The 27,531-nt window shown below is 43.7% G+C and overlaps 1 protein-coding gene across 1 annotated transcript in view; it reads right to left on the bottom strand.

Moving 5' to 3' along the window:
* The window catches only part of LOC146857923 (voltage-gated delayed rectifier potassium channel KCNH8-like), a 1,483,167-nt gene that overhangs the window by 856,771 nt on the left and 598,865 nt on the right, over positions 1 to 27,531 (bottom strand). The window lies entirely within an intron of this gene.

The raw sequence follows: 27,531 nt of genomic DNA, 5'->3' as shown, positions 1-27,531 counted from the left end.
AGGGATAAGAAACAAGAAAGAGAATTTGAAGAAATAGAACTGGAAGAGTTAAAGGATAGCATGTATAAAACAGCAAAAAGAGAAGAAACAGGGGAAACTGAAATATGAATGAAACAAGAAATCAATTCGAAATTTTCCGTAAAAGGCATACAAAATTTTATATTAGTGTGGTGATATAATCATCAAAGGGGGGATTGCTGGAGCGGGTAGTACAAAATGTTGTATACCCCCCCATTCTGCATGTTTATATTAATCCGAATAATCAATTAATTGTAATATTATTAATTTGTTTGAAGTGATAACTCACCAACTATATTAACAAGAGAATAACACGTGGGAATTGCACTTTGCATGGCTATATTAATTGTGAATTAACTGGTGTATGCATATTAAATGTAGAAAATTAGAATATTACATGTTATATGTTGCTTTAAGTGATGCATTTGTGATTTGTGCTTTATTCAGTGAATATAAACCGCTCTGAGTGTTGCTTCTGCTAGATAAATACACACTCATATGGGTATTAGTAAGGGGATAACAATTTATTAGTCATTTCTATCTTTTAATTACGTTTTTGTGTTTCTTTTGCTTAAGTTGACAATTTCGGCCTAAACAAGATGGCTGAACGAGACGTTAAATATGACTGCCATGACAACACGAGGTTCTGGGTGAAATGTGCAGGCGTCACCGCCAGCAACAGTGGCCTGAACCTGACCCCGGGAGAACATGTACCCTCCAAGGTCGTTCCGGGAACCCATCCAAAACTAAAGACAAAGCTCAATTTAAAAGCCGGAACAAGCAAGTTTGATGACTTCATCATTCGACACCCTGAGAACTGTACCCCGCAAGCCAAAGTTGACCAATCATGACTATCTAAACCCCGATCTTGATACATTTTGATATTATTTTCATTATAAAAGTATGTAGGGAATTAGGATAGTAACGCTATTGTCTCGCTCTTCTTGATGAACTTGAGTTCCTGACGTTATGCTGACGGAGAGGACGGTGACACTGCTGGACAGCTGTTATCCTGAATCTATGAGAGACTGAATTGCGGCCTAACTTTGCTGAATAAAATTCTCCTTGACTGACTGACTTAGAGGACGACTTTAGCCAGAATAGGTAAATATGATGCTCTGAAATGCTTATGATGATTTCTAACATTTCTTGCAATATTTCTTAGCTATGAATAATTGATTAATTGACAAATGTGTTGTGTCGATTATTTGAAGAAGGTAATAAAAGAAAAGAAGTAGAGCATTGATAGATGAGTTAATCATCAATCACAAATACAACTAAATGATCCATCTCCGTATGGGAGGGATATCTTAAGTTTGATGTCGTAGGGCCCGATTCACAGAACTAACTTAAGACAAAATCCTAAACTTACTACCATTTTCGTATTCACAGAAGGCACTTACTCATTTTGGTATTCACAGAAGACACTTACTCATTTCGGTATTCACAGAAGTTAGGAGTCCTAAGTTTAGGACTCCTAAATGCCTTCTGTGAATACCGAAAGTCTTAAAATTAGGATTTTTCTCAGTTTAGGAGTCCTAAAGTTAGGACTCCTAACTTTACTACAACTAAACTGAGAAAAATCCTAATTTTAAGGCTTTCGGTATTCACAGAAGGCATTTAGGAGTCCTAAAGTTAGGAGTCCTAACTTTACTACTGCTAAATTGAGAAAAATCCTAATTTTAAGACTTTCGGTATTCACAGAAGGCATTTAGGAGTCCTAAACTTAGGAGTCCTAACTATACTACTACTAAACTGAGAAAAATCCTAATTTTAAGGCTTTCGGTATTCACAGAAGGCATTTAGGAGTCCTAAAGTTAGGAGTCCTAACTTTACTACTACTAAATTGAGAAAAATCCTTATTTTAAGACTTTCGGTATTCACAGAAGGCATTTAGGAGTCCTAAAGTTAGGAGTCCTAACTATACTACTACTAAACTGAGAAAAATCCTAATTTTAAGACTTTCGGTATTCACAGAAGGCATTTAGGAGTCCTAAAGTTAGGACTCCTAACTTCTGTGAATACCGAAATGAGTAAGTGCCTTCTGTGAATACCGAAATGAGTAAGTGCCTTCTGTGAATACCAAAATGGTAGTAAGTTTAGGATTTTGTCTTAAGTTAGTTCTGTGAATCGGGCCCAATGTGTTTAGGGTAAAGTAAAGGTATTCCTCTCATGTCAGCGTTGAGAAACTTATTTTCCCTCAGAAAACAGGTCAACCGAGTGTAAGTATATTGATGTTATGGGCCCCACCAATGAATGTATGTGAGTGAATTGGATGCCGAGGTAGTTGGTCTGTGCCGAAGGGGGAATTTGATGTTCTGCACTGCATCAGAGTTCCATACAGCAGTGTTGCCCGGTAGTGCTAGACATGAATGGTGAGCTTGTCACCAGACAAGTCTATCTCGTCTGATTCCTAGCTATGGGAGGTGTGCCACTCAAGCACTTACTCCAAAACAGGAGGAAAGAGTATTCATTCTTAGAGACCAGCTCTGGGTAAAGGGCTGCTCCAAAGCTACCAACCTCTTCTGACTGAACTCAACAATTCTTACAAATACATACATTCCTAAAATAGGATGAGGAAGAAAACATCAACAAAGGTGGATTAAAAGACACCATCACACCAAAAGGCTCCTGGGAGTAACAAACACCAGAACGGGAGGAACGCCATTGAATCCAGAGCAGGGTAGCAAGATATACAACAAAGCTTTCCAATCATGAACCAATGGCTGACCTAAAGTCCACTATGTGTCTATGTAATCTGTTGGAAATAATTGGTTTAAGAAAGATAGCTAAATACAGATAGCTCTCTCTAGCTGTGACCTAAACAAAAGATGTTAACTTCAAGTTCTGGCAGAGGCTATAGATTATTTGCATGATATGAGAATTATATGGGTCATGTTGGAGACCTGAACATTTAGGGCCCCATTACAATGTTGGGCGGTGTTTCCTCCGCCCGACATCGTCTCGGTCAAGGGACTGACTGACACCCGGTTGGTGGTCCCGACCAACGAATTTGGATGCGACCAAACACTGTTCGGCTGTTCGGTCGCACTCCAATACTTTACAATGAGAGCATGCATTCAGATTGGAGTACATGCTCCCATTGTAAAAATGCGAGGTGCAGTTCATCCCTGCACCCCTTGGCAGGTGCCTGCCACGAGGTCCAGGGATCAACAGGGGGGGACCATAGGTGCCCCCTCATCTTCCAACCGGAGGCCGTGCACCAAAGTGGAGTTTCGACAGCCTTTCTGTGTCGGAAAGGCCGGCACAGCAAGGCTGTCTCCACCCGACATCGTATTCCCTTGGGCGGAAAGAGCTGCCCTTGGGATTACTGAAAGGATTCCAACTGGTGGACGGGCTCTCTGAGCCCATCGGAAGCCAGAAGGAATGACCAGTCGCATTTCTTTCCAACCGACTCCACCATAATGGGTTGGTCGGAAAGGAATCCGAGCGGCTGATTACAATGCGATCGGAACGGCTCCGACTGATGTTTGGAGCCATTTCCGACCGCATCGTTATCACCCCCTAGTGTGAGAAAGTATGCTTAATAAAACATGAACATGAGATAAGAATATTCAGTTGAGTACTCGCTTGTTCAGAGAACTGAAAGGGGTAGGTTAAAATGTCAGCATAGCTTCACCATCTCTGCATGTCAGCCTTCCAAAGTGTGTAAAATAATTTTTTAAGCTGTATACTAATTAATCAAACTGTTCCAGTGTCTAGATACAAATCAGTTTGTAGTGTGTGTGCCATAAATTGTTATGGTCAGCACATTTTTTGATGGATTGGTACTTTGAACTCTCTCGATGGGTTAGCATTAGTTAGCATATTTTGTGATGTAAGTCACAGGACCGAATAAAGTAGTTAAAGTGATAGGTAGGGAGAAGGGATTTGCATAGGAAGACCGTCACCTGGATAGTTGGGTGAAGTTCGTTCATATTTTATAGAGAAGAAGGCTCCACTCACCAGCACTTCCACAGAGAATTAATGCAGACGGAAGGCTGCAGTCCCTCTTCAGAGAGTAGATATTCTCACAGAGATTATGTAGATAACAAAGGCTACTGCTGGTACACTGGTGAAGAATAGGTGTCCTCGTTACATTAAAGCTGGTTGGAAAGCACCAGTACTACTATCCCTGGCAGTGATCACATAGAACAGAAAAGCTGTATTTCGAGCTGCAGCAAACGGATGCAACACATGCAATATTGTCTCAATTCACTGATGACAACATTTTTCATGTCATCTCAAGTGTGAGGTCCTGAGCACTGCATAGCCATAGGAATTTCAATGTTTCTATGCTTGGATCATAACTAGCACGACTTTTAATTGAAGGTTTTGAATTAATGTTAATGTGTTTTGTTTGGTAAGATAGAACATCCCAGCAGGCCATCATCATGCATGTTAAATAAAAAACTTTTCTGTACTTTTTTTGTTTAGTAGCGATAGTCTACCCCCCTCCCCCCCCCATGCCCACCAGCAATGGCCTTCAGCGATGCCAAGGGAGCAATAGAGAGGGCCACTGGCAGTGAGCCCAGTCCTTTAGGGCCCATTATTCAAAGCATAGCAACCAAAAGTCTTTCCTAATTAGTGTGGCCTTATGCCTTGGCATCTACCCCACAACCTGACCCTTGCATATAATAGACAGGGGCAGGGCAAGGCCACAGGAGGCACTCGGTAGGACCTTTGACCATGCCCTGTACCAAATATCCCAGCACACTGGACCTCTTGGGCATAGCCTCTGGTAAACGTACATGTGAGTATATCAACACATGTAAGTTTACCTTACACTTTTAAATAACTTTATTACTTTGAACTAGTCACCATTTCTGTGTGTAAAGTTGCTCAAAAGTGTAGGTGTACATGTCACCACCTTTGAAAGAGGGGGTGGAGTCATTAAAGACATCCAATACGGCCATAAAGTTACTACCCGTAGTGACTTTGCAATCGTATTTCACCTTTCACACACTTCAGCTATCAGGGCAGAAATCTACGCATGATACAGAATATGAAAACATTTAAAGTTTAATACACTTTTAAAAAATGACAAACTATTTTAAATATTAATGTTAACTAATTTTGTACATTCATTTGAAATATAAAAAAATATAATAAAATGTTACATCATTACTAAAATATTTTAAAATAATCATTTAATTCTTTTGGATATGTAAAGTATAAAATAAAGTAGTTTTTCTGAAATGTATTTAGAAAATTGTACAGCAAAAATGTTTTTTGTTATACATCTAAAATTGTTATATGATTATTGAAATAATGAAAAGAAACGATTATTTTGAATAAATATGAATGTTACAGTTACAGACCACTGGGACAATGCTCCCAACTCACACCTCCCAGACAACAATATCAAACCTAGAACAGGCTTAGAAAAACTTCTCCCAGTGGATCATAGAATGCACCGACACAATCGCCCCTGCCAAGCCAGCCAAATTAAAAGGACCTGCCAGAAGAGCCAGCTGGCTCATCCGCAGAACTAAAATCCTCTAAATGCAATTGCCGGCAATTAGAAAGAAAGTGGCGTACCAGCAAAGACACAGAATACCTTATCACCTTCAAAAAAGCATTCAGCTAGTACCACTACCTCCAGAAAGAAACAAAGAAGAATGCCCTAAAAGACCGAATATAAGCCAGCTCAAACCACAGCAAGAAGCTCTTTGCCATTGTGAAGGAATTCTACAAATCCGCAGCTGCCAAGAATGACAACACCTCCTCCCAAGAACTGTGCAACACCCTGGAGGACTTCTTCCACGACGAGATCTCAGTCATCCACGAAAACTTCAAACCCCAACCCCCGCTGCCGACAGCATTAACCTGCTCACATCCACAAGCACAAACCCTGAACACCCATTGGGACCCTCTCACAAGTCAAGCCACAATCTCTATTGTGAACTCTATGCACTCAGGAGCACCCACATACCCCTGTCCTTATCACATCTTCAACCTCGGGGCAAGGTGATTGGCACCAAGATCAAGAGACACCCGAACTGTTCCATTAACTCAGCCTCCTTCCCCGAGGACTGGAAGTGCGCAGAAATGAGGCCGCTCCCGAAGAAACCCTCCATTGATTCAGCAGAACTGAAGAATTCCGGCCGATCTCCCTGCTCCCTTTTCCAGAGAAGGTTCTCAGGAAGGCAATCAACCAGCAACTCACCGACCTCCTGGAACCCAACAACCTCCTGAACCCCTCTCAATCCAGATTCTGAGCCAATCACAGCACTGAGACAGCACTGATTGCAGCACGCCCTCCTGAACCATACAGAACGGCAGCCTCATCCTCCTGGAAATGTCAGCCATCTTCAACACCATCTCCTATCACATCTTAAACAACAGATTAAACCACATCGGAATGCAGGAAGATGCCCTCAAGTGGATTGCCTCATACCTCTCTTGCAAAACCCAGAGAATCCATCTCCCAACATTCACCACGGACCACAAGAAGACCATTTGCAGCGTCCCTCAAGGACTGTCCCTCAGCCCCACCCTCTTCAACACAAACATGACCCCCTGGCCAGCACCCTCAGATCGCATGGACTCAACATCATCTCCTATGCCGATGTCCCAGCTCATCCTTGTGCTTTCAGAAGACTGCTCCACCACCAGAGCCAACTTCCACAGATGTATGATGAACATCATCGACTGGATGAAGGACAACTGCCTCAGGCTCAGCATGGACAAGACAGAAGTCCTCATCTTTGGGAATAATACCTCACCATGGAACAACGCATGATGGCCTGCTGAACTTGGCCCATCCCTGCCCTTACAGACCACATCCGCAGCCTCTACATCATCTTGGACTGCAAGTTATCTATGAATAAACAGGTAAATGAAGTCTCATCCACCTACTTCCACACCCTACGCATGCTCCTCAAGACCTTCAGGTGGCGCCCAGTCAACAACAGAAGGAACGTTACACAGGCGCTCATCACCAGCTGGATGGACTGCAGGAAAAAAACTCTAAGTAGAAACACTGTGCGCCTCGTGAGTAGATACAAAACGCAGCAGTGAGACTAATCCTCGACCTCCCCAGATGGACCAACTCATACAAAGCCCTGCATATAAAGGACCAGCATACATCAACAAATGCATGACCTTCCACCGACCGGCCAGAGAGCTACGTTCTGCCTCCCTCTTTCTCACAGACACCCCCATACCCGCCGAAGCAACGGCAGAGGATTCTCCCTCTCACAACTGGCAGCCAAAGCTGCTTGAAACAACCTTCCCCTGCACCTCAGGTCTGCCTCATCACTCTGGGAATTCAGGAAAGGAGTCAAAATCTGGCCTCACGAGTGATTTGCCACGCTTTATAAATCTTAATTGATTGATTGACTGATTGTCATTATTTTCTACATTTAAAAAAGGTTGATAAAATATTTCCAAAAAATAATAATTATGTTTCAGTTTTAGATTTTTTTCTAACTTTAAATAACATTTAATTATATTTTCAAGCAGTTTAAATAATTGAATTTATTTTAAAATGTGTTCCTGTGGGGTTTTATTTTAAGTCCCTACTGACATTGTTTTCTATGGGAGTGTGTTACAATCCCTGTAAGTAGCCATATGTGGTGCTGCACTTACTCTAGTGCTGAGCTGGAGTACATTTACAATTATTTTTGGTATTTTATGGCTGTAGTTACTATAGAAAGGAAATTTGTGACTAGGAAGGTACTTACTCTTTGGTAGGTGGGTGCATGTTCCTCACTATCCACCTCCCTCCTTCCTTAACTCCTCATTACTCCTCTCTTAACCCCTCTGCTTTAGTAGTAAGTATACTCCCTTTTCCAGTCACTTCCCTATGTTCTTCCCAGAATTTGTACAAAACGTATACTTATTACTTATGTGAGCGGAGATCTCCTCAGTCAGTGCAAAGCTCTCGGTATATAAAAGATAAAAGAGGCAGAGGCGTAGACCTCGGCATGTAGGTATGGGAATAGCATTTTGTAGTATGTTAGTATACAACTATTGCAGTGTTACAAACTTACAACAAAATGCAGTTTGTGACCAGGCCCTCTGGAGATACTTTTATTGCAAACTTTCAATGTCTGTTATACAAATAGTAGCTACTTCCATGCTTTTATTATTTTTGATCTAAGACTTAACAAAAGATTGGTACTTAGGTTCAGTGGCATAATGAAAGTTGAGGGGATACCCCTGCAAGGTACACGGAGGGGCCTCTGCTCCGGATTTAATCCAGAGCTCTCAGGCCCGAGTACTGTGCTGAAGGGGCACCCCAGCACCACTGGGGCTGCGGGGGGCTTGTGTTACGCCCCTGCATAGGCTGCCCCTCCTCAATGAATCACACAAGAGATCTTCAGAAACATGGTGCAGCAAAAGACATCTCAAGCAATCATTTTCAGTAGGCTTCACATAGTCCCCTAAAGGAGAAACATACTCTAAGAAGCAACCCAAATTACCAGTAGCCCTATGAATCCTGATACGTTACCTCATATATCGGAAAAATGACTTTTGAGGTTTTCATCACATCCGGTAAATATTGGGTGTGATACAAAAGTAGGGTTGGGCGGAATTTGCGAAATTCACTTTCGCAAATTATCGCGAAAATGTTAAAAATCTCCGCAAACACGTGGAAATATCGCGAAGATGCAGAAGTTTTTTTCCCGCCCGTTCGCGGTATTTTCTGCGTGGTCGCGGCTCGCCAACTTACCCATGCGGTTGCTCGCGGGCGCGGCCATCTTGTTTTCACTTGTCACGCGGTGCATGATCGCGAGAAGAAAGACGTGATCGCGCGACGCATGACATTACTGCGGGAGCGAACTGTCGCGAGACAGCGCAAATGGCTACCAACAATCCAACATCTCGTGGAGAACGCGACCGGATCGGGAAAACTTGTTGGCGAACGCGGGGATTCAGGTAAGGCGATCGCGCGCACGCGAGAATGTATTATTTTACAGCGCGAGCAAGAAACAAATTATCGCTAAACTACGGAATGCGGAAATTTTGACATTTTCGCGCTTTCCGCGGAACGCGAAAATGCCAAATTATCGCAATTTCCACGAACGGAACGGAATTTTGGCCCAGGCCTATACAAAAGGCAACCCCTCGATAAATTTGGGCTGGTCAACCCTGCCATTTTTTATTGGGGGACAATACCTCAAAATGTGCATCCTACGCCCTATTTCAGGAGAAAACTTATAAAAGGCGATAATTATGGCACTCAGTAAATGTTGTCCCATCCAGATTCTTTTTTTATCGGAACTGATAATTATTACTCATAAAACCAAGCCATTCATAATGAGGTCATTGTTCTTCCTCAATCCAAGTTTTAACAACAGCAAAAACCAGGTGGAGTTGTATAGTGGCATCCTTGTGCTGCCCACCTCCGCGGCAGGGTGTCGAGAACTATTTAAAACGCATCGCATTTGAGCGCCAAGAGCCAATGGTTAATGGCGCTAGATTGCAGCTTTATATCTATTAGGTCGAGAAAACCCAATGCCGCATCAGGACACGAAATGCAACATGGAATTAAGATTCCTGCGGTGATTGGGCTCGTGTTACATTCTGCGAGCACTGAGGGAAATAGCAACCACACAAAAATACAACATGGGCGAAGGGATCTTTATAGAACGTTTAACAACGCTATGAGTGTCTGCGAAGGAGCGCGGTGTGGCCCACCCTGGGGAGCAGGAAGCCGTGTGCTGCCTGGCAATTAGGGCCTAGTGGTTATGAAATTATAGCAACATGTCCTCTTTCAATTCTGAGACGTTAACTTTGTTGTTCCTCTTGATCGCTCCCCGCTCACTGCTTCCGCAGCAGCAGCCCTGCGTTCCGGAACCACCTGGCAGGCAGCCATTTTTCACAGTGGATGGCATTTAAAGAGGCGTGTATACAATTTGTAGTGTTATGCTGTATTAAATGATTGCAATGCATTTAACACAGCAATGAGGCTGCCTCAAAGCACCAGGAGAGAGAGATAGAAAGAGAGAGAGAGAGAGAGAGAGAGGGACAGAGGGAGGGAGAGAGAGAGAGAGGAAAGGAGGGATCATAAGAGAGTGAGTATATTTTTTAGTAGAAATCACCTAAAGTGTCACGCACTGCTTTAGGCACCTGAGGTACTAATAATAGTCAGTAAAAGGAGTCACAATTTGTGCACTGATTTTAGTGAATGTATTCGTATTGTGAATAACCACCAAATGTACCAATAGGTGTAGGTCGATTCACAAAATACCGAATCATAGTGGGTCGCAACTCAACCAACTTCATTAATATTATTAAGGTAGGTTGCAAATTGTGACTCACTACTATGATAGCTTTTAAATAAAGCAATTTGTTTATGAATCCATTTCGTTTTCCTTTAAGGAAAATGGGATATGTTTAAAAAAAAAAAATAGGAAGTTTAACAAACTTTTTTTTAAAGTAGGCAGTACTTCTAATAAATGTCTTTGTCAACAGTCATGCTCGTGAATTGGCTACCAACTTTTTTGAGGTGTCCATAAAATATCAATGTCTTGGGACCAGATGTTGTTTGTGCAACATTGATCCATAGCACAAAGCATCAGTATCTAGATGTGATGTCCTTAACATGCCCTACCCAAATATTGATTTGGTATGGTTTCCTAAACCCAAATAATGATTCGAAAAACCTTTTCCAAATCGTTGAATGGGTTTAGCACATTTGAAAAAGGGTTTAGCGTTTGCAAACCCTCTGGTTTATCTAATCATAGGGTTCCCAAAAGATAATCCCTTTGTACATCTGGCCCCCCTTTGGTTAGCCAAAAAGTGAGCAGAGAAAGAAAGGGCTGGTGAGGAATGCCTCATCTTCTGCCAAAATTGTTTCTGAGGCAATCCTTTATCTTTGCTTGGAATGTTTTCATAAAAGAAATACCAATGAATTGGGATTGCGTGTCTTCTATACACATATTGACAGGGAGTTTTCAACTAAGGCTACATGACTTCAACCGAAAAATGTAAATGCTCTTTCCACTAAAACCACAACGTTGATTTTCTCCTGTTGAAAAAGCGGTACAGAGCGTGCCAAGCCTGTATCTTTTTAAGCTGGGAGTTATCAGTGGTCGTAGTGCATTAAAAAGTATGGGAACTATGATCCCAAGTGCAGTGGGGCAGAGTCAGTGAGTGTGGGGGCAGAATCGAAGGCATGGCTAATAGCAAAATATTCTGTTACTTTATTGTTAGTTTTTAACTGTCTAGTAACTACATATAGAATAACACACTCACTTAAAATGAAAAACAAATGCAAGTTGAATTAATCAGTTGGAAATACACTGTTTTACATTATGAGACCTCTATTGGTTAATGCAATCACTGCAGATGCCTGTGTGTTGCCAGGGAGTCTCAGAAGTGAATCCTGGGTGTAGGTGTAATGGGAAAGTGCTAGGTTCTTGACCCTTGATGTGATCAGAGAAGGAGGAAGGTCAGAGTGAGGTAATTCGTCTCCAAGCCTCAGGCCACCATCACTGCTGCCGCTGCTGGCGTGGCTGCCTCTGATTGAAAGCAAGTGGGCAGCGGGTGAGGGTTGGGAAAACACAGACTGTGCCAACAGAGTCGCCTCCAGCAATCCCACAAAGCTCAAAAGGTCCTCCAAGCCATGCCAGCTGGTACACAACAGAACTAAGAACAATGAAGTGCACCTGAAAACAACTCGAAAGGGAATGGCGCACCAGCATGGAGCCCACGGATCAAACAACATTCAAAACTGCCCTCAACCAATACCACCAACTCATGAAACAGACAAAAAGAAGCACCCTGGCAGATTGCAACGAAGCAAGCTGCAACCACAGCAAGGAACTCTTTAACAGTATCAGAGTTCTCCACCCCCTCAGCAACCGAAACATCATCACCCCTTCACAAGAACTCTGCAACTCCCTGACAAGATCTTCAACATCTACAGAAATTTCAAACTAAGACCCACCAACCTCCTCAGCCATTTCGACCCCTTGAATGAGGTACATGACCACCTGATCATCACCAGGGACCAGCTCAACATGCAGGACACTAAAGCCATCATGATCTCCGTCCACTCAGGAGCACCCACGGACCCCTGCCCTCACCCCAACTTCAACCTCAGGAGCAAGACGATCAGCAGCGAGCTCACCGCCATCCTCAACACATCCATCACCATGGTCACATTCCCTGATAAATGGAAGCACACAAAGTCAAGCCACTACTCAAGAAACCATCTGTTCAAGAACTACTTCCTCATCTCTGCTCTCCTTTCCAGCCAAAATCCTCGAGAAGGCCATCAACCCCCCAAATCACCGAACACCTGGAGAACAACAATCTTCTGGACACCTCCCAATCTAGATTCAGCACCAACCACAGCACCAAAACCACCCTCATTGCATCCACAGATTACATCAGGTCCCTCCTTAACCAAGGAAAAACGGATGCCCTGATCCTCCGCAACCTCTCAATAGCCTTTGACACAGTATCACACCACACCCTGATCCAAAGTCTTCACAACATTGGAATCCAAGGAGATGCCTGCAAGTGGATCACCCCCTTCCTCACAGGTAGAACCCAGAGCAAATACCTTTCGCCCTTCACAATGGAAACCAAGAACACCTGCAGCATCCCTAAAGGTTCGTCCCTCAACCCCACCCTGTACAACACCTACATGACTCCCTTGGCCAATGCCTGTCAGATCACATGGACTGAACATCATATCCTATGCTGATGATACCCAGCTCATCCTCTCACTATCAGAAGACCAATACACCACGCTAACTAACTTCTGCAGGTGCATGACGAACATAGCCAACTGGATGTGTGACAACTGCCTAAAACTCAACACAGACAAGAAGGAAGTGCTGATCTTTGGGCACAACACCTACCCATGGAACAACGCCTAGTGGCACCCCAAACTAGGACCACCCGACCGACCACGCCCGCAACCATGGCATCATCCTGGATAGTAAGCTCACCATGAGAAGACAGATCAACGCAGTCTCCTCCGCCTGATTCCTCACTCTTCGCATGGTGTGCAAGATTTTCAAGTGACTCTCCATCAACACCAGACGCAGTGTCACTCAAGCCCTGGTCACCAGCTGACTGGACTACAGCAACACACTCTACATTGGAGTCACCTTGCACCTCCTCAAGAGACTTCAAACCATGTATAACTCAGTGGCCAGACTCATCCTAGACCTCCCCAAACAGACCCATATCACCGTCCACCTCAAAAAGATCAACAGACTTTCCATTCAGAAGAGATACCATTTCAAGATGTTGAGCCACGCCGTCAAAGTTCTCCACAACCAGGGACCAGTGTACATCAACCATCGAATAATCTGCCACCTTCTCTCCAGACACATGCGTGCTGCCTACCTCTGCCTTGCCCACACACCCCGCCGCAACAGTGGAGGACGCTTCTTCGCCCAGGAATTACCTCCCGCTTCACGTATGGACCACATAATTTTTTCTGAAATTCAGGAAAGGACTCAAGACCTGGATGTTTAACTGAGACCCAGGCAGCAGTACGCTCAGTGCCTGGATACATTCTCAGGTGATTGGCTGCGCTATACAAGACCAGATTGATAGATTTATTGAGTCTGAGCGGCAACAAGGCCTGGTCCTGCTCTCATGCTGAGTAAGGAGATTGCTGCAGAAGAGGAAGAGGGGCGGTGCTATCGAGGAGTAAGGGACCACCTGTATTAGGCAAACCCGACACACACGGCGCGCAGAAGCATCTGGCATTAAGCCGGTGAGGCTTGCAGCCATTTGGGAACTGAGGGAGTCATGGGAGTGTAGCTGCCCTCAATTTTGTAGCTGCCCTCCCATTTCCCCCTGCTCCTTGTGTTTCCCTTACTGTCTCTCTGTGCCCAGAAACTTCATTGTTGCAATCTCCAAACAGACAGATGGCTAGATCTGCTGCAAATCATCAATGTTGGCTCTTGGAAACTACCTAGCCACAAATAAAGGCAACTTGTGGTCACGGGCAACCAGCAAAAGCTTGAGACATGTTACACCAAATTGCAGCAAGTAGCAAGAGCAATGGATATAGTAATAACTTGCAATCCAATTTCAGCGCTTATTAGTATCCTCTCATGTTCCTCTCGGGTTCAATTGTCTTGAGCCGGTTTCCTGTTTGCAAAATGAACTTGCTGTGTGGGGCTGTAAATGGGTAAAAGAGGGTATGAGAGTAGGATAGTTCCTAGGCAATTACTCTCACACAATGTTTTACCCATTTACAGCCCCACACAAATCAAATCAGTACTGCTGACAGAGGTTCAAAGAAGAGGTCAAACCTGGGGAGACGGCACAGGACCCAGCAAAAATTATTGTACCTGATGCCTTGCGATGGCAATTAACCTCTCTAGGGCTGTATCACACTGTGAAATCAGTCACACTGGTGAGGATGAGAATCCAGAGATTCAATACAATCAGGTATGAACACTACTCTGACAAAAATATCACAGGTGCCCGAGGCTGAAGGGACCATCGAAGATGATGCAAGGAGTTGTTCTAAAGCATCTGCCATCTTCCAAACTGGCAGCACCAATACTAAACATATGAAGAAAAGTAGACCATACATCACAGAGCTTAATCTATTGTCTTGGCAGACTACCCAAAGAAAGAGCGATGAAGTGCAACATGACCCACTTGTGATAAATAGCGAATGCCAGCCAGTGAGCAATGAGGACTTTTCCATTCAAGCTGCAAACAAGACAGAAAACTTCCTCTATGGGTGATCGGAAAACTAAGTGTATGCATTAGAAACTCCTACCTATAGCCAACCCCAGGCTGAAATATCCCCGGCTCACGTCCACTTCGGGCCAGTAATAGATTACGACACAACGCAGATCGCCAACCACAGCCAGATGAATTACCAACGATTAACAAGGGCAGTCTTAATGTACGTATGCACCAGACTGCCACTGTAGAGAGCTGAAGTATTCTGTTCATTCCTCAATACTGCTGAGTATTCAGGTCAGACATTTTAAATAAGGGAACCATTCTATGTCTTTTTTGGTACCATTCGTGCCTTGGCAACAATTAAATCTAGTGATCTAGAATGTGTAGCATTTGTAGATGACAGATGGTGGTCAAGTAAGAAGGTACTGGATCAGTGACAGAATATCCGAAATGGGAATACCGTGTGAACAGAATAACGTGTCAAAAATAATGAGGACAAGAATATTGAGTAGGTATGTATAATTATACTATTCTTAAATCCATATCTATGTATCTTGAAGATCTACATATTGTCAAGGTACATATATGTGGAGTTATATACAATAAAACTTTACTTACCCATAGATAATGATCTACAAGATATTCTTGTCCTTGATATTTTTGATATGGTATTCTGTCCCACAACATTCCTGTTTCTGATATTTTGTCCAAATACCAAGGTACTGGAGGTCATTGAAATTCGTTGTATGGACCCAGATATTGTGAGACTTATCATCTCACAAAAACAGATATTTTTTGAGTGGGTTAATTAATCAATCAATCAAACAGCAGTGTGAAGCGCAACATTGTTACCCCTTGGGGTATCTGGGAGCTAAGTCTCCTACAAAGAGCCAGGTCTTGATTCTTTGCCTGAAGTTTACCAGCAAGAGGGCTGTACAGAGCTGGAGGGGAAAGTCATTCCATGTCTTGGCAGTGATGTAGGAGAAGGAACGGCCACCACTGCAACGGATGAGGGGTATGTGTGCGAAGCCAAGTGAAGAGGAGCGCAGGTGTCTAGAGTGTTTGTGGAAGTTCAGTTGATGGTTGCTGGAGGCAAGTCAAGGGTCATGGAGGGCTTTTTAAGCATGCATGAGGATCTTGAAGAAGAACCAGTGGAGGTATCGCAGGTAGGGGGAGATGTGGGTTCGTTTGGGGGGGTCCAGGATGAGTCTGGTTGCTGCATTCTGTATTGTCCGAAGTCTTCTGAGGAGTTGGGTGAGGATGCTGGCGTAGACGTCATTGTCAAAGTCAGGGCAGATGGTGACGAGGGCCTGAGTGACGGTCTTTCTGGTGCTGGTTGGGATCCATCTGAAGATTCTGCTGAGCATGGGAAGTGTGTAAGTAGGAGGAGGTGACTGCATTGACTTGTTGTTTCATGGTTAGTTGGCTGTCGAGGGTGATGCAGAGGTTTGTGCATGGTCAGTCGGTGTGGGTGTAGGTCCGAGTTCTGCAGGACACCAGCTGTGGTCCCATTTAGAGGTGTTCTTCCCGAAGATCAGTATTTCAGCTTTGTTGGAATTGAGTGCGAGGCAGTGATTTCCCATCCATTTGGCTGCATTGGTCATGGCGTTGTGGAAGTTGGATTTAGCGCTGGAGAGGTCCTCAGTGAGTAAGGGGATCTGTTAAGTGTCTTCTGCGTAGGGAATAATGTTGAGTACATGGGATCTGAAGATGTCTGCGAGGGGGGCATGTAGATGTTGAACAGGGTGGGGCTGAAGGATGATCCTTGTGGTATGTCGCATATGATGTCTTTGGGTGTGAAGGTGAAAAGAGGCAGTCGGATGCTCTGTGTGTGTCCTGTAAGGAAGTAGGCGATCCACTTGACGGTGTCTTGATGTTTGCCTGTTTTGTAGAGTCTGTTGCTGAAGGTGTTGTGGGAGACTGTGTCAAACACCGCAGACAGGTCGAGAAGGATCAGGTCCACAGTTTCTCTACGATCTAGGAGTATTCTGATGTCGTCTGTGGTGGCGATCCGTTGCGGTCTTAGTGCAGTGGTTGGCATGGAATCCTGATTGTGATGCGTTCAGTAGGTGTTTTTGTTCCAGGAATTCAGTGAGCTACTGGTTGATGGCTTTCTCGAGTACTTTGGCCAGCTAGGGTAGCTGGGTGATCGGATGATAATTTTTTAGATACCTGGGGTCAGCAGAGGCTTTCTTTAGGAGGGGTTGGTGGGTGCCCCGGATTGGATGGAAGGCATGATGGATGAGGTGGTCAGGGCAGTGAGCAGAAACCAACTGGCAATGGTTTTGCTGGTTGTTTGAGGTAATTGGGGTTGTGGGTGGCAGGTTGGAGGTTGAAATCTTTGTAGATGTTGGTGATCTTGCTGTGGAAGTAGTCTGAGAGGGTTTCACAGTGTTCTTGAGGGGGGTGGATGGTGTTCTATGTGGCGGTCGTTTTGAAAAATTCTTTGACTATTTTGAAGAGTTACTTTGTGTGGTTGGCTGTGTAGTAGATGCAGATCATTGACATAGTTCATGAGACAGCTACTAGGTATCCAGCACTGTTAAAATAGAATGCCAACAAGATTAGTAACGCTGCTTCCAACAACACCAATTGGTCGAACCTCAGGTGTTCTAAGAAGCGTGCAGTGGCGTGGATTCCAATAAGATTATTGCAACCATTTCTATTTCTAGAATGAGGTTGAAAGTTTGACCAACTGATCGGCGAGTTACATTCACTGATGAGATCCAAGCACCAATACTTGAAGACTAGGGATGTCTATCAGGCTCATTAATGACACACTATGAGAAGCCCTAGCTGAAGAAGGCTCTCTGGTCTAGGAATACTATGAATTTACCATTCTTTTTATCCTGGAACATCACAGGAGCTAAAAAACAAAATATTGACAGGGATTTCTTATCCTGTAAAAGCCAATTCTCCATCACTGGCGTGCAAGAAACCTGGGTAAACACAATTGTAGGTTTACCCGGTTTTAATTCCTACATCAAGCATGCAATAAAATTGTCTGACTATGGCAGACTGCGAAGAGGTTTGATAATGTACATTGCAATAAAAATACGTTGCAGATGCTCAGTAATTGAGATCAAGTCCAGCTATTTACTTGTAACTAACATTGCATTTTATTTAATGTCTATATAGCACCAGATTAAGTAAGTAAGAAAATAATGCAAGGAGCACGTTTGGAGCAACTTGACACTCTGTAGCAGGCACTCCCAGAACATGAAATAATACTAATAGGGGATTTAAATGAGGTGTTTTCTCTGGCAGTCCTACAAGATCCAGCACTCGTGGAAGTCCAGCAATCTTGTAATATTCCGGAAATGGAGTGCTTCCCCCTTGAAGTCTATGGTGGTAATGCCCGATTTTGGGCCAGTATGTAGGATTATGGGCTAATTAATCTTTTTTTTTACCACATCTGTTTCTGGATTTTGCACAGCTACACAGGAATAAAAGTAGCACCTATAATAAAATGGAACCTACATACCTTTCAAACATGTGACTCTATATACCGCTTCAGCACTCATAACACCATTGAACTAGACACAAACATTGTAAAAGCACATACCAAGCAGGAAGCGGAGTGCAATTCACAACAAATAGGACAATTCCTGGAGTCCTGATCTCTACACAGCAGTGTTCAATTAGGCGCTATTTCCTCCCCTTCCTCGCAGCCAGCTTCAGTATTGGAACTGCCCTAGCTAATGCCATAGTCCTGGAAATGATCCATCACCCCTACCCACAGTGCAGTATCGGCCTGAACTTTATCATTGATCCTAAATTGTCTGATGTGTTGATCATCGGCCACCACCCTCTCCAGGATATCCTTGACCCACGGACCCACCGAAGGGGTCCGAGTGTTCATCCAGCCCATAGCCACTCTCCTCCGTGCAAATAGAAGAGCAAGTTGCATGAGTTTGTGTGACATTTTACTACCCCAGTGTTGCTTCACTGAGGCTAATTAATGTTAATGGACGTTTTCAACCAGATATTACACCGTGACACACACACAAAACTGGCACCATGTCAAATATTTGGGATTATACCTTTGTTTGAACTTGCCTTCTAGAAATGACTATCTTTTTTCAAATTCCATCCCTGGAAAAAAAGGGACCATCATTGCCAGATGTCTTCTTTTAACCTGCAACTTACCTGCAAAGGGCAACATAAGATCATTGCCTCAGCAGAAGATGATTGTAGGCTACATAGAGTTAAATGGAATATACCAGGGCAAGCAGAATTGGACCACTAGAAATGCTGCTCAGGGAATCACTTAAATACTGCAGCTAAATGAGGATAATGCTGTAAACAAGGCACGGGAAATATATCATCACTTCAATGGTGGAACAATCTCAACTAGTGCGAACCCTAGGGAGAGTGACTTGCCCACATCTGGCCAGCAAACATAATCCCACAAGGATCTGTCATGGTATAAGGACAAACTAAAATCATTAATGAAAGAAATATTGAAATTACAAAAAAGATTAAAAACCAGTGTCACGTGGTGAATGAAGATCTTGTCACCAAATTGAAAAGAGAATATAGTGCAAAATGTTGGAAAGCAAAATCAGATTTCAAAAGTAACAGATTGCACAATATCTGTGAATGGGCAAGGACCAAGGACAGCGCTGAATTTTGGAAACTTGTCCGGCAATTGGAAGGCCCTTCTCCAGGAATGATTATGGTATTGATGAAGAGACCTGGGAGAAATACCTACTGCAATTGTACTAAGTCAGGGAAAATAACTGTCCAGCATCTGTGAGCAACACGGAAGTGCAACATCACATGAACTACCCCAAAGTCAATGTAACAGAGATGGACGAGGATTTATTGAGCCAGGAAAATGATTATTCAAGGCGAGTGCAATCAAGGTTATGGGAAAAAATCAGATATAAACCAAACTATGGCTGCTACAGCCGCCGTCCGTACAGGTAACAGCGGTGGGGCAGTGGGGCTGTGTAAGGGGGGACTTTGAGGGACGATGCAAAGGGAAAAGTATTTATTTATTTAATTTTCCCTATGCATCGTCCCTCTAAATACCCTCTTACACAGCGCCACCGCCCCACAGCAGTTACCTGCACGGACCGCGGCTGGGCTGCTATGAAAAGTAGTGAGACACCAGGCCCTATTGGCATCCTCTTAGCAGTCTATAAATATGAACCCAGTAGATCGAGAGATTCTCTACTGAAACTCTACAATGGTGTTTAAGTTCTATCACAATCCCAGCGAACTGGTGGGGATCAATTTTACACTCCATATGTAAAAAGGGTCCAGCAGACAAACCGGAAACCTATTGTACAATAGATCTTTGGACTCTGAGGCTATAGTGTTTGCAAACTTTGTGCTGGCTGATCTTGAAATCTGGATGAATTCACTTAAAATCTTACCCTTCTGCCAGACAGCGTTTGAAAATGTAATACAACCCTGAATAACGTGGGTACCATCATCCTGTTGGCAAACAGAGTGATTGCTCAGAAGTGATCCTTGTATGTCTGTTTTCTGGACTATATTGTGGCTTTAGATAAAGTCAATTAGACCACTGTTTGGTGGAGCTTGAATCTTTGTAAAACATCAGAATCTTTGTTCACAGGCATTTGACTTCTATTTAGGATACTTGGGTCTTTTGTCTAAGAGAATAAACACTAATCAGGGTCTAAAACAGTGCTGTGTCCTGGCTCCTGTTCTATTCAATTTGTACACTGCAGAACTTCAACAAGAGCTATTAGGTCAGAGAGTCTTTCCCCCGAAACTGGGAAATCAACATCTCTCACCGCTTCAATACGCTGATGATATCAGGTATTTTTAGGCGTAACAAAGAGGTTTAACTGGTCTTTTTTAGTACAATTCAGCAAATGACTTGAAATTAAATATGTCAAAGATACTGATAATGAAATTAGGTCCTGTGAAATCCAACTTTGTCTAGTAAAGTGAAGATCTAAAGAGTCAGATGACACAAGCTTATCATTATTTCGGTATTTGGATTGACTTAATACTCACATTAGAACCCAATTGAAAGCAATAAAGAGACGAGCATGGTTGCTGCAACATCAGTTACGATCAATAAGTAATAGGCTCTACCAGAACAAGCGTGCAGCAGGTTTTTAGATCCAAGTTCGTACCCGCCATTATTTATAGGACTTCAACCTGGCAAACCCAACTGCACCCTGACCCTGTACAAATACAATCGGAGGCAATTAGGAAGGTGTTTAGTCTACCAATGGGTACGTCTGTTAACCAATAGCAGTTTGGAATGGTCCACTGATGCAGAATTGTTTAAGTACTGTCACCGTTCAAAAAATGCACCTGTAGGATCCTTAAAAGCATGCATTGGGAAAGAGCATCAAGACTATTCCAAAACTCACAGAGTTACCAGAATGGTAAATTTACAACATTTGTTAGGTGAATTGCTGTTAAATGAGTTTTGGGGCCGACAGTTATATTACGGACAGTACAAATTACAAGTAAAGCAAGCAGCCACGGCCAGTGCAGGTAAGAGCAGTGGGGGGAGGGGTGAGCCTGGGAGGCGGGGATTTCGACAGTTGATGATGAGGGAAAATGTATTATTTATTTAATTTTCCCTTGTGGTCGTCTGTCGAATCCCCCCACCCGGCCCCACTGCCCCACTGATCTTACCTGCATGGCCGCGGCTGAAAGCAAGCATGCAGAGGTTACTCTTACATCAAGCATCAAACACATCGAGGTGATTAAAAGATTGGCCAGAGCTGACCATCTGTTACCGTAGTTCCAGAGACCCAGTCCACAATCTTACCTTGATTGTGCATGAATTGATCATTACGAGCAAAATATATACGATCCAGGCTTTTACTTACACCCCTTAAAACAACTACATCATGGAGATCTCTGCACTATTGCATGTGTTGTAGAGGATGCTGTCTGTACCCCGAGTCTCGCACTCATATTATTTATATATATGTCCATATACGTTGACCCTAAGAAGACCGCTGCTACACCCATGTTTCATCCGGCCTGCAAGGAGGACCCTGGAGGCAGCAAGGGCAGCCTGCTTGCAGGGCGGGCACCGATCTACAGCCATTGGTTCATAAAATCCTTGGCGGGGCAGTTCCCATACTGCAGCCTTCTACAGCAGACAAGCATCTACACGGCTGCCCTGTATCCTGCTGATTCAAATCTCTGCCTTATTAACTTTGTACTCCAGTCCAGACAGTTTGTGGGTAATGATCAGGGATCCATGTTTCCGTTTTTGATTGATTTTTACAGATGAATACAGACAGAAAACATTGTTTCCTGTCTGTATTTATTAAAAGCAGAAAAATGCTGATAATTTGGCCTCTTTTGAGTGACTCACCATGCCGAGATTAATGACTTTCAGACCAATAGCTGTACATATTGGCAGCATGGGGCGTTACAAAGCTTGATAAGATTTGCTTAAATTACTGCATTTTTCAATATGTATTTGTTCTTTTATGCAAATGTTTTAATATGGGTGTATTATTTTTGGCTGTGTAATGTGCTTAAACCTGACAGGCATCAATGTATGAGTGCGCGTTTATCTGTTAAATAAATCTAGAAATATACGAGTCCTCACATTGTCTGCTCACAAAACAAATATGGATCAGGACCAATAAGATGGACAAGAAATAAATATGGGTAAATACAGACGTAAATGTTTCAAAAATAAAAACCATAAAACCGGGAGCCCTAGTAATGATTAACCTTCTCTGGAAGAACTGTTTCATTCTGCGGTTACATGTAAACCCCTTTGCGTGTATTTCTGTAGTTGTCTGTAGTTGATAGTCCTGCCTCGATTCATTGTTAGCTGTGGACGTAGAGCTGGTAGGGGATGTCATGAAAACCAAGCCACTGTAAACAAAGCTAGACTTTTTATTGATGCACTTTAGCAATTCCTAATAACGTTTATCATGTCTAAGTTTAGTACAGTGTCTGTCCAGAAAACAATTGCACTTTAATGCCTAAAATGATGCATTTGGGCTGTTGTTAACGTCGCTATGTCATGTTATATTTTATCAAGTTTTTAATCTTCTTACTGCACATTTTTTTTTTTATTATTATTATTTGCAAATTGTAATGAATTTTGCCTGTTCAGTTTTTACTTGCTGTGTTTTATGGGGTGTAATGATAGGAAATGTGAAGGCCGATGTGTGTTGTATAATATAGGCTGCTACAAAAGGTACAAAAAGATTTAGGTTTAAGATTTTTTTTTTTTTAAATGTGCTTTCAAAAAAATGATTTTATGAATATGCACTCAGACTGTATCTAGTGCAAACATTTTTTATAAATTGCCATGAAAAGCAGACACTTCCGAACTGGCTGGCTTATACAAACACATCATCTCTTAAACAGAACAATTCTTTGTCATCACAAGGCTCTAAGTGATTTCATCAATTAAAGGCACTTCTGGCTTTCAAGCCACCTTTATATTTGCAAATTAAACAATTGCACACATTTGAATTGCTTTCAGGTTCTTCGTAAGCTTTCCGCCCTGTCCTTGGCTCCATAGCAAAGGACTCCCCCTCTCTTTTCCTTTCAGCATATGCAGCCCAGCAGTCGGCATCAACTGCTCTGTGGTAGTTGTATTGAAACTTTACCAATCCTTTGTCCTAACTATTGCTTCTTGGGTCTATTCCAGATCTTTTGAATTCATGTTCTGATATTTATGTCACTGCCGCTGCACGCAGCCCTTTCGGATATTAAATAAGCTGTTTGTACTGTGTAGTACTAAAAAACCTCGCTTTCTCATGTGAATCCGGGTGATGTTTCTGGAGTATACTTGGGTTCAAATACATGCAGTTTTGGTAATTGATCCCTCCTTTGCATCCTTCTTCCGTCTCCCTCCCTGAGATGCTCTCACCAGAGCTCGTGGGGCTCCACCATGGGTACGTGAAATGGTGACACAAACCTCTTAAATTATGCTGGATAAGCCGCACCTTCTGTACTCCACATTCATCTAGCTCATTGGTGTAGCTATCAAAGGTGCAGCTGGTGCAGTGACACTGGAGCTCCTGCAGCTTTGCTGACCCACACATCCACACTTGTATGGCTCACCTCATAAATGCACAAGATGGCACAGTATGTGGCGTGTGCATGCCCAGCATGGGTCGATGAGTGCTTTCAGATTACCAAGCGCTGATCCGTGCTGCTTGGTAATGATGATACGCTTGGAGTATGCAGTTCTAGGAGTTGCGCTCTCACCTCCTGGAGTCTCTGTCGTAGTTTGCGGCTGACTGACATCACCGATCCATGCTGCTTACTGCAGCCAGCCAGGCCAAGCTTACTGAAGGTGAGTTGGGCCTGAGGGTGATCTAATCTGATCTCTAGCTGGGGTGAGATGATGAGAGGGTAGTTGGGGTGTTTAACTCCGGCTGGGAGCCTGGGTGGTGGGAATGAGAGGACAGGAAGAGAATCCTGCACTGCTGCCGACTGTGCAATTCGAAATGACCTCCGTTTTTGAACGCCCAGCATGTGTGGCTCATCAGTCACATTTCTTTTTTGCATCCTAGTACTTTCATAATTATTATGTTTGTTTGATTATAGATTGAGGACTACAAGTACCAGCATGCAAACATTATTTTTAACTGGATAACCTACTCGGGCATGGGCAATTGAGACCTCCACCTCTACAGTATCTCATGGCGCAGTCAAGTGCAAATATACTCAAATGCATCCACGCACTAGTCTACTGGTCACAACTCCACCCAGCAAAAACAAGTTTAAAACCCAGGACAAAATTGAGCGAGAAAGATCACCTAAGGCACCCGGTTCTATTACTCCTTACTCGTAACCTAAACTAACATGCGATGAGGGTGTGACATTTTCATTGGCAAAATACACTGTTTGCCTGATAAAATCTATCTAGCCACATGAGGTAACTTTTTGTTCAATTGCTGTCAGACGTCTGGCTCTACATGTAGCAGAGGCTGAAGATACGTGGCTGCATGCGGGGCAACAATGTGGGCAGGCAGAAGCTCAGTGCAGCATTCCCCTGCCAGTCTGTACACCGTTCCTTCCACTGTATCCCCCTCATGACATGGATGGGGAATTGTGGGAGATGGGTGCTTGCAGCTGGGTTCAAAGGCTAAACCCCATCAGTTCAGTCACTTCCGGGCTGGGTTCTCTTCTATACACACCATAGCTCCCAGGGGCCTCCTGTGTGGGTGCTCCTGTGCAGTCAAGCGCTTGCTTTTGAACTGCATGATGGGGTGCTTTACAGCTGCAACGCTCTGTCTGGTCCTATCGACTCTTCCCCATTTGTCTATGTAATTTGCTAGCGCTGCACACGGTTAGCAGATCTATTGTTGACCTTTGGCTTTGTCAAAGCTGCATAAGCAGAACACACAAAGCCAAAACATGCACATAGAATGTCAAATATTTACACAGTACGCAGCACAATAGTATATCAAGCACAACTGGCATTGACGGTAGGAACAGGAGTTTCAAATCTATCTCAAGGAGGGTCTTTAAAAAATGAATTAAAGGACATGAAGTGAGAACAAATAATGGAATTAGGATGAGCACAAGCAGAAGCGTGTTACCATAAATACACTTTTGGCACTTTTTGGATGTGCAAACCTTGTGTACCAGATACAATTGAAGCCAGACCTGTTGGGTGTGAACACACCTTCATAACCACATCAAGCAATGCACAATTCACTACTAATGATGAATTCGGTGTACAGGGACAATGCAGTGAAAAAACATGTACAGCAGGGACACTTAGGGTCTACGACCAGGACTGGAACAATCTGAATGCTTACTAATACATTCCGTGACTATTGCTTCCAGATTTGTTTATTAATTCAAGACACCTAAGGGGCAGTTTCCTAACAAGGGTAATCCTCAAACACAAGGAGCCTCTCCAATCTTAGATCTCACTCCGGGCACACAGAGGCAGCAGCCTACATGAAATACTTGGTCATCTGAGAGGGCCTCACTGTGCTCATGTCTGGCACTCCAGCTGTGTGCAACATCTGTGCTTCCATCACAAGCGGGTCACTAAGAACCCCAGTAATGAAATATCCACAGGGTGATCTTTTATCAGGTGGGGGCCATGGACTTTGAGCGCTATTTTGGTCCCCCATACTCCTAACCCTACCGCCTTTGACACAGAGTTCCAGCTATCACACTATTGATGACCCTTTACAGAAGGTCTCACTGCCACTCTTTTCTGTCACTGAAAACAGAGCATTGTTTTAGGCAGTATGTTTGTCCCAAGGGGCATAATAAATGCACCTCATGGTAGAGCTTTGTCACCCTCCCCAGCCACCAGCATCAGTACAGGCATCATCCCCCCGTTATCCCCAAACCTAGGGATAGGAGACTCTTCTCCTACCCCTAGGTTTGGGGATAAAAACTCCAAATAGTCCAGCTTTCCTTCCTTGTAAGTGAGTATCCCACAGCCAGTGTCAGTGATGAAACGAAGTAACAAGCGGGAACGTCATACGGTACTCTTATTGTTGTCGTAGGAATACTCATGATACAGCTTTCTAACGCTGCAGTTTAATTTTATAATATAAAAGGGAGTCTCAAACTTCATAGATAAGGGCAATAACCTTGTGTAATGGGCATCTGTGCTGGAGGCACAGGCAGATACCAGCCACAACATTTCCGAAAGCATCGCCAATGCGCCATGAGTTACACTCCAATGTAAACAGCAGCGATGTTCTAGCGCATACATGGGGGCAGTAAGGATGCTCCGAAAATGGAGCAAGAATTCAATTCAGGTCAATTAAGGATACAGCTGACAGTGTGCTCAGCGCAGGTGGTTGCTATCTGTGAGGCTTGGCAGAGTTACAGGGCGATCCATAAAACATGGGTGCGAAATGCAACCACAAGAAACAGCCGAGAGGGGCTAGCAGCCAATACTCCTAGAGTCCTTACGGCAGGGCCATGGAATGAAAGCTATAGCCCCCCGTTATTACCACTGGCAGTGGGAAGTGTGAGCAGGTCAGGGCTTGACTGCTAATACTTCACCTGTGCGTGTGGAGCACGGGTGCCATGCGTGGTGTTAGCCACCGAAGGTTTAGCACCAAATGATGTGCATATCTGGTCTTCATTGGCTAATCCAGTGGGCACTGGCTGCTCATAGATTTCCCATAAATTAGCCCATTATTTTACCAAATAAACCTGCAACATAACTTTCCAAACAAAACTGGTGTGGTGTCAGGCATTTGCTTGTGGACTTCTCCTTTGCTTACATTTACAGTGTAATTCAGTGTGTGCCTCGCTATGGGATAGTGGTGCTATGAGGCTGCCTGCATCACATGCAGGGTGGCAATTTGGACAGGCAACAACTTAGTAAAGCATTCCCCTGTCGAGCTTATACTATTCCTTCCACTTTTTCCCCCAACGGTATGGTTGAGGTGAGGGGGGAAGTACTACCGTCTGAGGAGGAAAGTTTTAATCCCTTAGCTTAAGTCACTTCCTGAATGGGGGTCCTCCTTTGTATGCATCAGAGCTTCAAGGGTCATCGTCTGTGGGCGATCCTGTACAGCGATGTCATCCTACCGCTTACCCTTATTAAAACGTTTGTGGTTACTGATGTAATGCAAGTGCCGTGAAGTTTTATTTTCCCTTATTCTGCATTGCAGGTGAAATTACAGAGCAATCCACAAGACTTTGGTGTGAAAAGCAACATCAACAAAGAGCCCAGGGGCTTCTTGCCAGTACACCTGGAGTCCTTTACTGCAGGATCTTGGGATGAAAGTGACAGTGCCCCTTTATTCCCACAGGCACTTGTAAACCTTCACCAACTGAGGATTGCCTGGTAAAGCTCTTCCTATGAATTCATTTCCAGGACTATGTGGTCCAAATGTGGGGTGAACCCCTTAAGGTTCAGCAACAGATATTAGGTACCAGGCTTGGATTGGGAAGGCGGTCAATCGGGCATTGGTC

Source organism: Triturus cristatus, chromosome 3_2 (assembly GCF_964204655.1).
Source record: "Triturus cristatus chromosome 3_2, aTriCri1.1, whole genome shotgun sequence".
NCBI lineage: Eukaryota > Metazoa > Chordata > Amphibia > Caudata > Salamandridae > Triturus > Triturus cristatus.
This window is presented reverse-complemented; position numbering and strand designations above follow the sequence as displayed.